Source organism: Crocuta crocuta, unplaced genomic scaffold (genome assembly GCF_008692635.1).
Source record: "Crocuta crocuta isolate KB4526 unplaced genomic scaffold, BGI_CrCroc_1.0 scaffold102, whole genome shotgun sequence".
In the NCBI taxonomy this organism is placed as follows: domain Eukaryota; kingdom Metazoa; phylum Chordata; class Mammalia; order Carnivora; family Hyaenidae; genus Crocuta; species Crocuta crocuta.
Window position 1 is genome coordinate 15,079,462 of NW_027530019.1, and position 12,742 is coordinate 15,092,203.

General features: G+C 42.6%; 1 long non-coding RNA gene across 2 annotated transcripts; it reads right to left on the minus strand.

The window, feature by feature from the left end:
* Positions 1-5,292: 5,292 nt before the first annotated feature.
* Positions 5,293-12,488, minus strand: LOC144231784 (uncharacterized). Of its 2 annotated transcripts, none has more exons than XR_013335183.1 (3): positions 12,384-12,488; positions 12,151-12,226; positions 5,293-5,479 (listed from the first exon to the last, which is right to left on the minus strand). It is a non-coding gene; the product is annotated as an uncharacterized LOC144231784 (long non-coding RNA). The 2 variants fall into 2 exon arrangements; XR_013335184.1 differs by lacking the exon at positions 5,293-5,479 and adding an exon at positions 10,204-10,451.
* Between the last annotated feature and the right edge of the window lie 254 nt (positions 12,489-12,742).

Sequence of the window (12,742 nt, forward strand, 5' to 3'; positions counted from 1 at the left end):
CACCCCAGAACCACTTTATTTATTTAATTTTTTATAATTATTTTTTTTATTGATAGAGAGAGAGACAGCATGAGCAGGGGAGGGTCAGAGAGAGAGGGAGTCACAGACCGAAACAGGATCCAGGCTCCGAGCTGGCAGTCAGCACAGAGCCCGACGCGGGGCTCGAACCCACAAACCGCGAGATCATGACCTAAGCGAAAGTCGGACGCTTAACCGACTAAGCCACCCAGGCACCCCAGAACCACTTTATTTTTAAAAATTTTTAAAAATGTTTTATTTATTTCTGAGAAGAGAGACAGCATGAGCAGGGGAGGGTCAGAGAGAGAGGGAGATACAGAATCTGAAACAGGCTCAAGGCTCTGAGGTAGTTGTCAGCACAGAGCCTGATGCAGGTCTCAAACTCACGAACTGTGAGATCATGACCAGAGCCAAATGAAGTCAGACGTTTAACCAACTGAGCTACCCAGGCGCCCCAGAAGAACCACTTAAACATCCCACATGATTTAAATGGTTGAAAAATGGGTCAGTGGATTAACAGGTATACCCACTCCATGCAATACAATTCAGCAATCAAGAAACAAACTACTGATTCTTGCAACAGCATGGATGCTCCACCAGAGAATTACGTTGGGTGAAAAAAAGCCGGTCATTCAAAAGTTTACAAACTGTATAATACCATTTACATAGCATTCTTGAAAACAAAATTATAAAAAGGCAGAGCAGATTAGCAGTTACCAGTGCTGGGTCCAGGGGCGGGAGAGAGAGAAGTATGACTATCAAAGGGCAATATGACAGAGCCTTGTGGTGATGGAGCTTCTCTGTGTATCTTGATGGTATCAGTATCAGTATTTTGGTTCTGAGACTATACTATAGTTTTGCATGAAGATACCATTGGGCAAGATGGGGTAAGGGGGCTATCTTTCCTTGGTTATCTCTGTATTAGGTTATCTTGGGTTATTTTGGTATCATGTCTTAAACTGTATGGAAATCTATATTTACCTTCAAGTAAGATGTTTAATTAAAAAAAAAAAAAGTGTTTTTAGGACTGAGTTAGCCAAGATAAGATAGTAGAGAAGGGCATACTATAGGATGAATAAATAGAACTGAAACCAGGTCAGCAAAACTGGAGTCTAGGATGTGTGTTGGGATTGAGGGAGGTAAATAAGACTGGAGTGATCAGGCAAGGCCAAATTATAAAATTATAAAGAATTCTTTGTATAAGGAATTTGAAACTTTTATAATTTTATTTTAAACATTTTTATTTATTTATGAGAGAGTGTGAGTGGGGGAGGGACAGAGAGAGAGGGAGACACACAGTCTGAAGCAGGCTTCAGACTCCGAGCTTTCAGCACAGAGCCGAACGCAGGGCTCGAACCCATGAACCATGAGATCATGACCTGAGCTGAAGTTGGACGCTTAACCAACTGAGCCACCCAGGTGCCCCTGAAAATTTTAAAACGTGTGAAGATCCCTTGAAGAATTTTAAGTAGGAGACTGGCACAATCACATTTTTGTTTTCAGTGATAATTGGAGGATGACAGGAAATCCAATTGATAGGGGGCAGACTAGGGGAGATGTGGGATTAAAGGTTTGAAGGTATTGATAAGGTATAAGAATAGAGACAGAATATAAAGAGTAAGAAAAGGTGGGAAGATGCAATTTGGAAGTGGATATAAGGATTTTGGCTTAAAAGTAGAATAGTTTTAGAAAATAGCAAAGAACTGGATCTGGTATATGAGTAGATAGCTGAAATAGAGCAGAGAGTCAACAAGATACATTGTGCACATGGACATCAGACTCACCTAGACCCTAGAATGATGACAGCACTAGAGAAGAAAGGAAGATAATAAGGATTCAAGAGCTCAAATCCATAATAAATACAAGTACTAACCAGAAAGTCAATAATAACAATGGCAAGGGAAAGAGTGGGAGCTGCTGACAGATGATATAACCCTGAGTGGAGGTGGATTTATACAAAGGTGGAGGGGCAGTAGTCTGGAGGCAGCAGTGCAGAGTGAGAAAAACGTGATGCGTGTCCCTCCTCCCATCATATGGGCAGTGGGACAATGAACAACCCAGGGTCAGGAAGCGGAAACACACAGGTGGAGGGAGTGTTTGGGGGAAAGGTGGGAAATCGGGTGGTTTTACAAAGAAGGGGGATTCCAGAGGGTAACCTAGGAAGCGCTGATGAATTTATCACTAGGGGGAGGAGGAGAGGTGGGTTTGGGGTAAAGAGTGACAGAACTGAACTGGAGGGGGTAGAAGAAAGGGCGTATGACCACATGAGCTTGCACTTTGGGTCCTGGTGAAGGATGCAGTCAGTGACAGGCACGGCTGAAATAACGGGCCTCAAGACGCTGATGGGATCTCTGCCATCAGATGGCTTGTAGACGGGCAGAGGCGTCAGGCCCGGGTGGTTCTGAGACAGGACGACTTTTGTTTGTTCCAGTCAGCGGTCTGCAGCCTTCAGAAAGCAGTCGGTTTCTGTTGCGGGAAAGCCCGATCCAACAGACGCGAAATGCAGTTAGGCCAACGTGAGACCGAAAAGTATTCCCAGCATTGGCACAACTCGGGCTTTGGTGCAGAAGGTTGCTGTGGTCAAGTCCAGGCAGGCCCATCCCTAACACTTGAGGGACCTGGAGCGAAAGGACAAATGGAGGCGCCTGGCCTGCGGTTTCCCCTGTTGTCTTCTCAGCCCTGGCTTTGCTCTGCACCAGGGGGACGCCTGGGGAGTCCCCGGCCCACACATCCAAGTTTCGTCCACTAAAGCCTGACAGCTGTCTCGTGGCTGCCATTCAGGCCCAGAGGGGAGGACACCCTTGGCCCAGTTTTTGCTCAGGAGGTTTGTCCTGGGAACGCATCCAGGCAGTCTAAGTACCCAGAATCTCAGAATTCCATAGTTAATAGATGATACATTCTTCCAAATGTTTGCATGTATTGTGCAATAATTGCTTTTTTTTTTTTTAAACCTAAACGTATCATGGCCATGTTTACCAGTTGATATACACAGACACACAGTATATCTTATTTATTATTATTTTTTTAAGTTTATTTATTTATTTTGAGGGAGAGAGAAGGAGCCAGCACATAAGCAGGGGAGAGGAAGAGGGAGAGGGAAAGAGAAAATCCAAAGCAGGCTCCATTCAGTCAGCACAGAGCCCAACGCAGGGCTTGACCTCATGAACTGTGGGATCATAACTTGAGCCGAAAATAAGAGTAGGTCACTTAACCACCTGAGCCCCCCAGGTGTCTGTATAATGTGTTTTAAATAATAACATATTTGTTAAGTGGTAGGGTTACCATTATTTATTAAGTAGCATTAAGTTCATTTCTATTTATTTACATTCTTAAAAACAGTGTTGGAATTCACCTATTCATTTTACATGCACTTATTGAGCACCTACTGTGCCAGGAATTATTGGTCACTGGAGGAATAGCAATGAACAACAGCAACAGAAATGGAGAATCCAAACTAGTGGGGTGAGTCAGGCCATAAAAATAATTAAATGATACAGAATGTCAGATGAGAGTAAGTGCTAAAAAGAAGGATAAAGCAGGGAAGGAGAGTAGCGGTGTTGCAATTTTAAAGATGGTCTAGGTGAATCTGCCTGAGAAGGTGAGGTCTGAGCAAGAACAGAAGGAGGCAAGTGGGTAGAGGAAGCCTGTATCTAGAAAGAATGTGTCTCTGAGGGTTTTAGTCAATCTTTCAGTGATTCTCTTTTTTGTCCTTGGGTTAATTCTGTAGAATAGGTGCCTACATATGTTATAACTGGGTCAAAAGGCAGGTGCATTTCAAATATGACCAATATAACTCTTTTTTTTTTTTTTTTATGTTTTATTTATTTCTAGGAGAGAGAGACAGCGTGAGCAGGGGAGGGTCAGAGAGAGAGGGAGTCACAGACCGAAAGAGGCTCCAGGCTCTGAGCTGGCAGTCAGCACAGAGCCCGATGCGGGGCTCGAACCCACGAACCGCGAGATCATGACCTAAGCGAAAGTCGGACGCTTAACCGACTAAGCCACCCAGGCGCCCCTAATATAACTCTTTTATACCCCTATCAACTATGTCTTAGAGGGACTCTTGCCCAAACTCTTGCCAAAACCCTTGAAAGCAACTATTTTGTTAGGAAAAGATTTGGTAATACTGTGATGTTGGAGAATGTGCCTCTGAATGAATCTGCTTCAGAGAAAGTAGATGGTCTCTGAATTGTTTTCCAAGGAGGTTCCATTTAGCTATCTGAAAGGTAGTTACTGATTTGTAGTCACTTTTTGCATATTTTGGAAACTGACACTTATTTTGTATGTTGTATTTTCATGATTATAATAGTAAATCTCCAGGGGATGAATGCACTCCAAGGTGAGGCAGCCAGGATCCTATTTTACATTATAGAGAGCTGTCTGCTGACCTGCAGCACTTTCTTTAAACTGTAATGAACTTTTTGTCCTTTAAGCACCTGAAATTTTGGCATTAATTTATTACAGCAACTTAACCTTCCATAATTAATGCTTTTTTGCTTTCTAGACAGATAATCATATCATCTGGTAAGAGTATGTTTAGTTTTGTAAGAAACTGCGAAACCGTCTTTTATAAAGTGGCTGTACCATTTTGCATTTCCACTGACAACAAACGAGAGTACTTCTTGTTCCACATCTTCACCAGCATTTGGAGTTGCCATTGTTTTGGATTGTGACCATTCTAATAGGTGTCTGGTGGTGCCTCATTGTTTTCTTCGAATCCCATTTTGACACTCTGTATTCTAATTGAAAACTGTCTTTATCTTGAGAATTTTTAAATACTCTAGAATTTGCTATGTGTTCTACTTTTTCTCCTGCCGTATATGGAGAAGCAGAATGAGAATAAAGAGAACTTGAGATAGAGGGAAATGCAATAAGCAAGTTTAGGCTTGTGAGGCTGGACACTGTGTGTGTGTGCTGAATGGCCATTTCACCTCTGTTCATTAATTCCTCTAACTCTTGGAGGACAATTCGAGCAAATATAGAGAGGTTTGTAGAGTAATTGACCGTCTGTAAGAAAGCTTGTGTCATTAGTAGTGAATTCATAAGCTGAAGTATCATTTCTTTTATTATATAGTGAATAGGAATTACAAGGAGGGTGAAAGTTAATTAAATGGGTTTCTTAGAGTAAGAATAGAAGGGCTGAAGAGAAACTAAGGGTGTCTGGGAGCTTATAATGGCATCTTGAAAACTGCGTAATTGGGTAGGTGGGTTTCAAGACCCTTTTATATGAGAAAATATACATGAAACAAAAATCAGGTAATATTCATGAGGCTTTAATTTTAGGAAAGCTTGTATTGTAGACAGAATAATGGCCTCCCAAAGATATCCAGGTCCCAGTCTCCAGAACCTGTGAAGATATTACCTTCCACAGCAAGAGACTTCGCAGATGTCATTAAATTAATGGTCTTCAGGTGGGGAGATTATCCTGGATTATCTTGTGGGTCCACTTGTGATCACAAGGGTCCTTGTAAAAGGGCGGCAAGAAGGATTAGTCAGAAAAATGTGAGGACAGGAGCAGAGATCAGAGAGCTGGCTTTGAAGGTAGAGGAAGTCACCATGAGCCAAAGAATGCAGCTCTCCTCTAGAAGGTGGAAAAGGAAATGGATTCTCCCATAGAGCCTCCAGAAGGATTGCAGCCAGGAAAACCCATTTTAGATTTCTGACCTCCAGAGCTTTAAGTGAATAAATTTGTGTTATTTTAAACCACTAAGTCTGTGGTAATTTGTTACACCAGTAATGGGCTGTTCTACCCACAACACTTCTGTCACCAAATGTGTGGGTTTTCCACACCAAGCAATTCTCCAATTCTCTGTGGACACCAATTGGGTGTCCTACAATTTAGTTCATTTCTGACACAGACTACCCAGAATTAGTTCAGACCCCACAGTTTTAGGGCTCAGACTCAAAGCGTGCTCCCACTTCAAATGCCCGTCTCAGGTCCCTGCTATAGGTACTTCAGACTAAGTAGTTATATATTGGGGATTCCCATGGCCCCCTCCCTCTTCAGGTTCAGTAATTGATAGAAAGGCTCACAGAACTCAGGAGAGCACTTTACTTACTCTTACCAGTATGATATTATAAAGGATACAAATAAACAGCCACGTGAAGAGGTGTATTGGGTAAAGTCTAGAAGGGTCTAAGGAGCTTCTGTCCCCATGGGGTGGGGGATGCACCACTTCCTGCATCAGAAACCTCTGAACCTTGCTCTTCAGGGTTTTTAATGGAGATTCCATTACATAGGCATGGTTGATTAAATCAATACTCGTTGGTGATTGACCTAGTCTCCAGGTGCTCCCCCCTCCCCGAGATGGGGATGGGGGGGCTAAAAGTTCCAACACTCTAATCACATGGTTGGTCTCTCTGGCAACCTGAAGCTATGGAGTAGCCCACCAAGAGTCACCTCATTAGCATAAATTGGGGTATCGTGGCTAAGGGCTTATCATGAATAACAAAAGATACTCCTTTTACCTGTGTCAGGAAATTCCAAGTGTTTGAGAAACTCGTGTGCCAGGAAGTGGGGATAAAGAGATATACTTCTTATGATAATCACAATATCATAGGAATCAAATAAAAGAGCAATAGGAATCAAATAAAAATTGTCTTAAAGTTTGGTGTTTGGCAAAATAGAAAAATCTATTAGTGTGAGCTCTTGAAATCCTGATCAGTATGTTTGGTTTATTTGCTATTTTTATTTATTATGTGTGGAAGTCACATGGCTCATTGTGACTATCAAACTCAAAATGTTTCATAGATTGGATTAATAAAGTAGAGAGATACCAAGGAATCGTGAAGGAATCAAGTATGTAAGAGGTTCCCGGGTGTTAGCAAGTTGGTAGAGCTGAGACTAGAGATTATGCCTGTTCACTGAGGATGAGGTTCACCATGGAGGTGACCTTCAACATGTGTCAGTAGGATCAGCTGCAGGTGGCTGGAAAGCTGCCTTTCCAGTGAGCCTAATAGCATCCTTCTGGAGCCTTTCCAGGGAGGCTCTGTGGGGGGCCTCCAAGAGCTTCCCAGTGAATTCCACAGCAGCCTTGTGGCAGCTTCCTACTGAGTTTCATTGGCACCTACGACTGGTTCCCTGCCCACCAGCCTTAGCCTAGGGCAGCCCAGCAACTTCTCTGCCGTCCAGCAGGCTGCAACCACAGACCTCTAACCGGGTCTGATTTTCAGCCTTGGGGAAGGGACCCCTTCCAAGTGTGATGCTTCCTTGGGTTCTCTCACTCAGACCTAAGGTAATCTTTCAAGTTCTCTCTTGGTAGCTAATTTCCTGTAAATAGATAATAACTATTTGTATTAAACCTTCCCTACCTAAATTTCTGTGGGCTTTCTATTTCCTGACTGGCCTTTGACTGATACTAGGACATGGAGCCAAGAAAAGAACCCATGTTCCACATGGGGCTAAATTCACATTTTATTGTCTCTTTTCTGCAGACTCCCCGTCTCAGTGTTATGTTTATTTTGGACATTTTTGTTGTTGTTCTAACATGGATTTTGGTTTGCTTACAAACATTTCCCCAGTATATATTGTGTACTTGAGAACTAATCAGAGTATCTAAAAGCAGTGCATAATAATACATGTCTGTGCGCGCGCGCGCGCACACACACACACACACACACACACACTCTGCATTCGGAATTGAGACAATAGACTCCAAATCTGACTCGAACTAGCTCAAGAGTATCAGAGAATGTGAGAGAGGAATTAGTTGGAGTTTTTTTTCTTTTCTTTTTTTAAAAAAATTTTTTACTGTTTCATTTATTTTTGAGAGAGAGATATTGCGAGTGTGAGAAGGGCAGAGAGAGAGAGATTGGGAGACACAGAATCAGAAGCAGACTCCAGGCTCTGAGCTGTCAACCAGAGCCTGATGCAGGGCTCGAACCCACTAACTGAGATCATGACCTGAGCTGAAGTTGGACGCTCAACCGACTGAGCCACCCAGGCGCCCCAGAGCTTTTTTTTCTTAGAAGGTCGATTAAGCAGATTTAAGATCTTGTCAGCTCAACATGTACCCCAATGTTCATAGCAGCACTCTCCACAATAGCTAAAACATGGAAAGAGTCTAAGTGTCCATCACCAGATGAATGGATCAAGAAGATGTGGTTTATCTATACCATGGAATACTACATGGCAATGAGAAACAATGAAATCTGGCCATGTGTAGCAACATGGATGGACCTTGAGGGTGTTATGCTGAGCGAAATAAGTCAGGCAGAGAAGGACAAATATCATATGTTTGCACGTATAGGAGGATTAGGAGGAACTTGACGGAGGAACAAGGGGGAGAAGAAGGGCGGAAATGGTGGGGGAAAGGGAGAGAGGCAAACCATGAGAGACTCTTGAATGCTGACAAAAACTGAGGACTGATGGATGTGGGGGGAGGGGGGGATGGGCATGGAGGAGGACACTTGTGGGGATGAGCACTGAGTGTTATGTGGAAACTAATTTGACAATAAACTATTAAAAAAAAAAAAAGAAAAAAAAAGATCTTGTCAGCTCAGAGGTTCTGTGAGTCTTGATCTAAGCGGTGTAAACATTCAAACTGCAAAATGTTAGTGAAACAAAAGAACAGTTTCGAAGGTCAGTCACAGATTCCAGGGCTGGAGAGAGACACACATGACAGTGAGACATAGGAAATAACTATTGAGAATGAAAAATGTTCTGGGCTGGAAGTTGCTCTTGTTGTGGCAAATTCAGGGAAATCTAGGAAAACCCTTTCACTACAGTGGCAGGTAGAAGCCATTCCTAGTGACTATATAGCAGGCATTTTTTTCATTTGGAGGAGTTACACAGAAACCCGTGGAAACAGACATAAAGCTACACAAATATGGTTGATGCTTCCCTTTTATTTAAAAAAATTTTTAAATATTTATTTTGAGAAAAAGAGAGCAAGCACACATGGTGGGGGAGAGGCAGAGAGAGAGGAGAGAGAATCCCAAGCAGCTTCTGTGCTTTCAGAAGCACAGATTGAGCTGGATGGGGGCTCAATCCCATGACCTGGGAGATCGTGATCTGAGCCAAAATCAAGAGTCAGATGCTTAACTGACTGAGCCACCCAGGTGTCCCTTCCCTTTTAAAGTCTGTAGTGAACATTTGCAGATTGACAGATTGGGGATTTTTTTTTTTTTTTTATAGTCCTGCATTATACATTAAGCAGACCAGTGTGAGATCAGTTTAGTGTTCAAAAGATCAGCTAATGATGAAGAGCCAGGAGAGCTATGAAATAAAAAGATTGTTTGCCACAGTTATTCTGGGCATTTCAGGGTCTTAGACCTGGTGAATCACTTCTAACAAAGACAATGCAGCACATGTGGTGGGAATGTCACTTCTGAGATTCAGTTAAAAAAGATGTTGGGGCTCAGTCATTTAAGCTACTGACTCTTTGATTTTGGGTCAGGTCATGATCTCATGGTTGGTGAGATTGAGTCCCTGAGCTCTGGGGTCTAGCTCCCCATTGACAGCGTGATGCCTGCTTGGGATTCTCTCTCTCTCTGTCTCTCTGTCTCTCCCTCTCTCCATCTCTCCCCCTCTCTCCCCACTCTTCCACAGCTCTCTCTCTCCAATAAATAAACACTTAAAAATGTATTTTAAAAAAGCTATTTACTTCTATCTTCCTTCTCTTTCTCAATCTCTCTTTTGCTCACTCCAGCCTCTGACCAACATGCAGTGAGAATCTGAGGCCCTCAGTCTAGTAACTTGTGAAGAACTCTATCCGGTGTGGATCTTTCTTGATCCATGTCTTAAGATGAAACCAAAGTCTGCACCTTGATTCTGGCCTTGTGAGAGACATTGAGTGAGTGACCCTAGCAGAGCTGTGCTCAGATTCCTGATCCACAGAAACTGTGAAGTAACAAATAGTTTTGTTTCAAGCCACCAAGGTTTGTTATGTAGCAACAGAGAATTGATAGAAAAATATAACAACAGTGCATTGTTTTCCTATCGCTGCTCTAACAAATTACCACAAATTTGGTGGTTTAAAATAACAAATTTAGGGGTGCCTGGGTGGCTCAGTTGTTGGACTTTGGCTCAGGTTGTCATCTCATGGTTTGTGGGTTTGAGCCCCACATCTGGCTCTTTCCTGACAGCTCAGAGCCTGGAGCCTGATTCAGATTCTGTGTCTCTCTCTCTTTCTGCTCCTCCCCTACTTGTGTTCTGTCTCTCCCCCAGAATAAACAAAATTTAAAAAATTGGAAACAACAGAAATTTATTCTGTCACAATTCTGGAGGCTGGAAGTCCAAAATCTTTATCACTAGGCAGAAATCAAGGCGTTGGCAAGGGCTGCATTTCTTCTGGAGGCTCTCAGGGAAAATCCTTTCCTTGCCTTTTCCAGTTTCTGGTGGCTGCTGACATTCCTTGGGTTGTGATCATATTAATCCAGTCTTCAAGGCCAACACCGTCTGATCTCTCTTTGCTCCATCTTAACATTGGCTGTTCCTGTGGGTTTATGTGTGTGCATGTGAGAGAGAAAGAGAGAGGGAGGAAGAGAGAGGGATAGGGAGGGAGGGAGGGTTGTCCCTCTGGCTCCCTCTCATAACGATACTTGTGTTTGTGTTTAGTGCCCACTGAAGTAACCCAGGTAATCTCTGCATCTCAACCTCCTTAACTCAATCCCTTATTTCTTCAAAGATGTTTATTTCATGTAAGGTAACTTCTATAGGTTCCAGGTTTTCAGAGATGAATATCTTTTGGACAGCTATTTTTCAGCATATCACAAATGTTTAAAAACTCTGTTATGTTCCAGATACCACGATAAACACTTTACAAGTATTTTCATTTACCTACATTTCATTTACTTGTATTATTATTCCTCACTTATATACAAAGAAACTGAGTCTCATAGAGTTTGGGAGACTTGATTCAGATCACACAGTGGGTAAGTGGTGAAGCCAGGGTGCACCCAAGCAGTCTGACCTCAGGGCTTGTGCATCGAACTGCTTGTCTGTATTGCCTCCCCACAGGTTCATATGCTTAACCTAACTAATTAGAAGAGGGTATCTCTATTTCACTATGTGTAATATATTCAGTGAGTTTTTGTTATCAGTCTGTCTTTTGGTATCTTTAGAACTTCCAAGTTAAAAAAGAAAAAACTTTTTAGTTACTTTTAAGAAGAGATATTTGAACTGGAAGGAACTTCTCTAACAGAATCAACATGCTATTGCCTAGAGGAGCTAAAGCAAGTAAATGGGCTTTCCTCCAGAGCGGATCCTGAACAAGGTCTGTTCCTCACTGGATGTGCCACATCTACATAAACGCAGTCTCTGGTGTGGAGGGTGGAAAGAGCTGGACTAGCCAAACTGTGCTTTTATGTTCCAGGCGCTCTGATTGCATTGAGCACTTAGAGGCGCTTCTCCATAATTAGCTCTTGGTGGATTTACTTTAGCTTTCCCGGGAAAAGTAAGTCTAGAGATGAACTATGAATGAAGGTGGAAAAGATGTGGTTCTTGTGTGGGTCAAAGTTCAAAATGAGAATATGTATAATGGATTCCAGATTAGGTTCTGCTTAGTATTTGCTCTGCTCTTTCTTCACAAATCTGCTGATTTTCTACATCTGACCTGGTAGTCTGAAAATTCAACTCACACAGAAATTTCAACCCTGTGTAGATAGAAGCTTTAGGTTTATGAATCTCTTTTCCATATGTTTCTTTATGGAAGCAGATTCCAAATGTAAGGAAGTAATGGTGTCAGAGGCTATAGGGCTATTTCCTGAGCCTTTGTTTTTATTGCCATTGCATTAATGATGGCATGGCCATTCCTTCCCCAATGTGACATGCCTGAGCAGGTGTGCAGATGGTTAAAGGGCTAGAGAGATGGGACTCAGATGGCAGATGGTGATGCCTTGTCATAGTTCCAGCCACACTTTGAACATTCTGTCCCTCCTCCGACATGCATCGCTTCAGATGGCAACCTCATTGGGAGGTGAATTGTTCTTTACTATTTTTTTTTTTTTGTCATGTTGGAATTGACCTCATGCCTGGCACTGTGTGAAATTTATTGGCCTAGTTTCTGCCCCAGAGAGAACAGAGGCTTATTGGTATTTGGTGTATGCTCTGTCATACTGATTTTAGAAAACAAAGCCTAAAGAGATCTTCTAATTTTATCAAAATTACCCAGTCGCTGGCACTTTTCTCTTTACCTTAAAGCAGTATCTCTCCAAGGACAAATGCATCATGTATAAAGGAATCCCACAGTCAGATTAGTTGGGATGATTTCTGGAAGAAAGTGTGTTGACGACAAATGAGGTTAGAAAATATTGATTCCCACCCATCCCCTTTTATAGCTAGCATGTCCACACTCACACCTTATCTCTTCGATCCCTCTCTGAATATAGCCATGGTAGATGTTTCTAAAATGTAGACAGCTTCCTACCTTCAGATGGCTCTCTTCTTTGCCTGAGGGCTTGCTTTAGCACTCTGGAAACTTTTGAGCTCCCTGCAGGTACAACCTGCAGTCTGAGAGTATTCACACCTTCAGGACAACTCTTTTTTTTTTTTTTTTAAAGATTTTTATTTATTTCTAGGAGAGAGAGAGAAAGACAGCGTGAGCAGGGGAGGGTCAGAGAGAGAGGGAGTCACAGACTGAAACAGGCTCCAGGCTCTGAGCTGGCAGTCAGCACAGAGCCCGACGCGGGGCTCGAACCCACGAACCGCGAGATCATGACCTAAGCGAAAGTCGGACACTTAACCGACTAAGCCACCCAGGCGCCCCATGGACAACTCTTAACCATT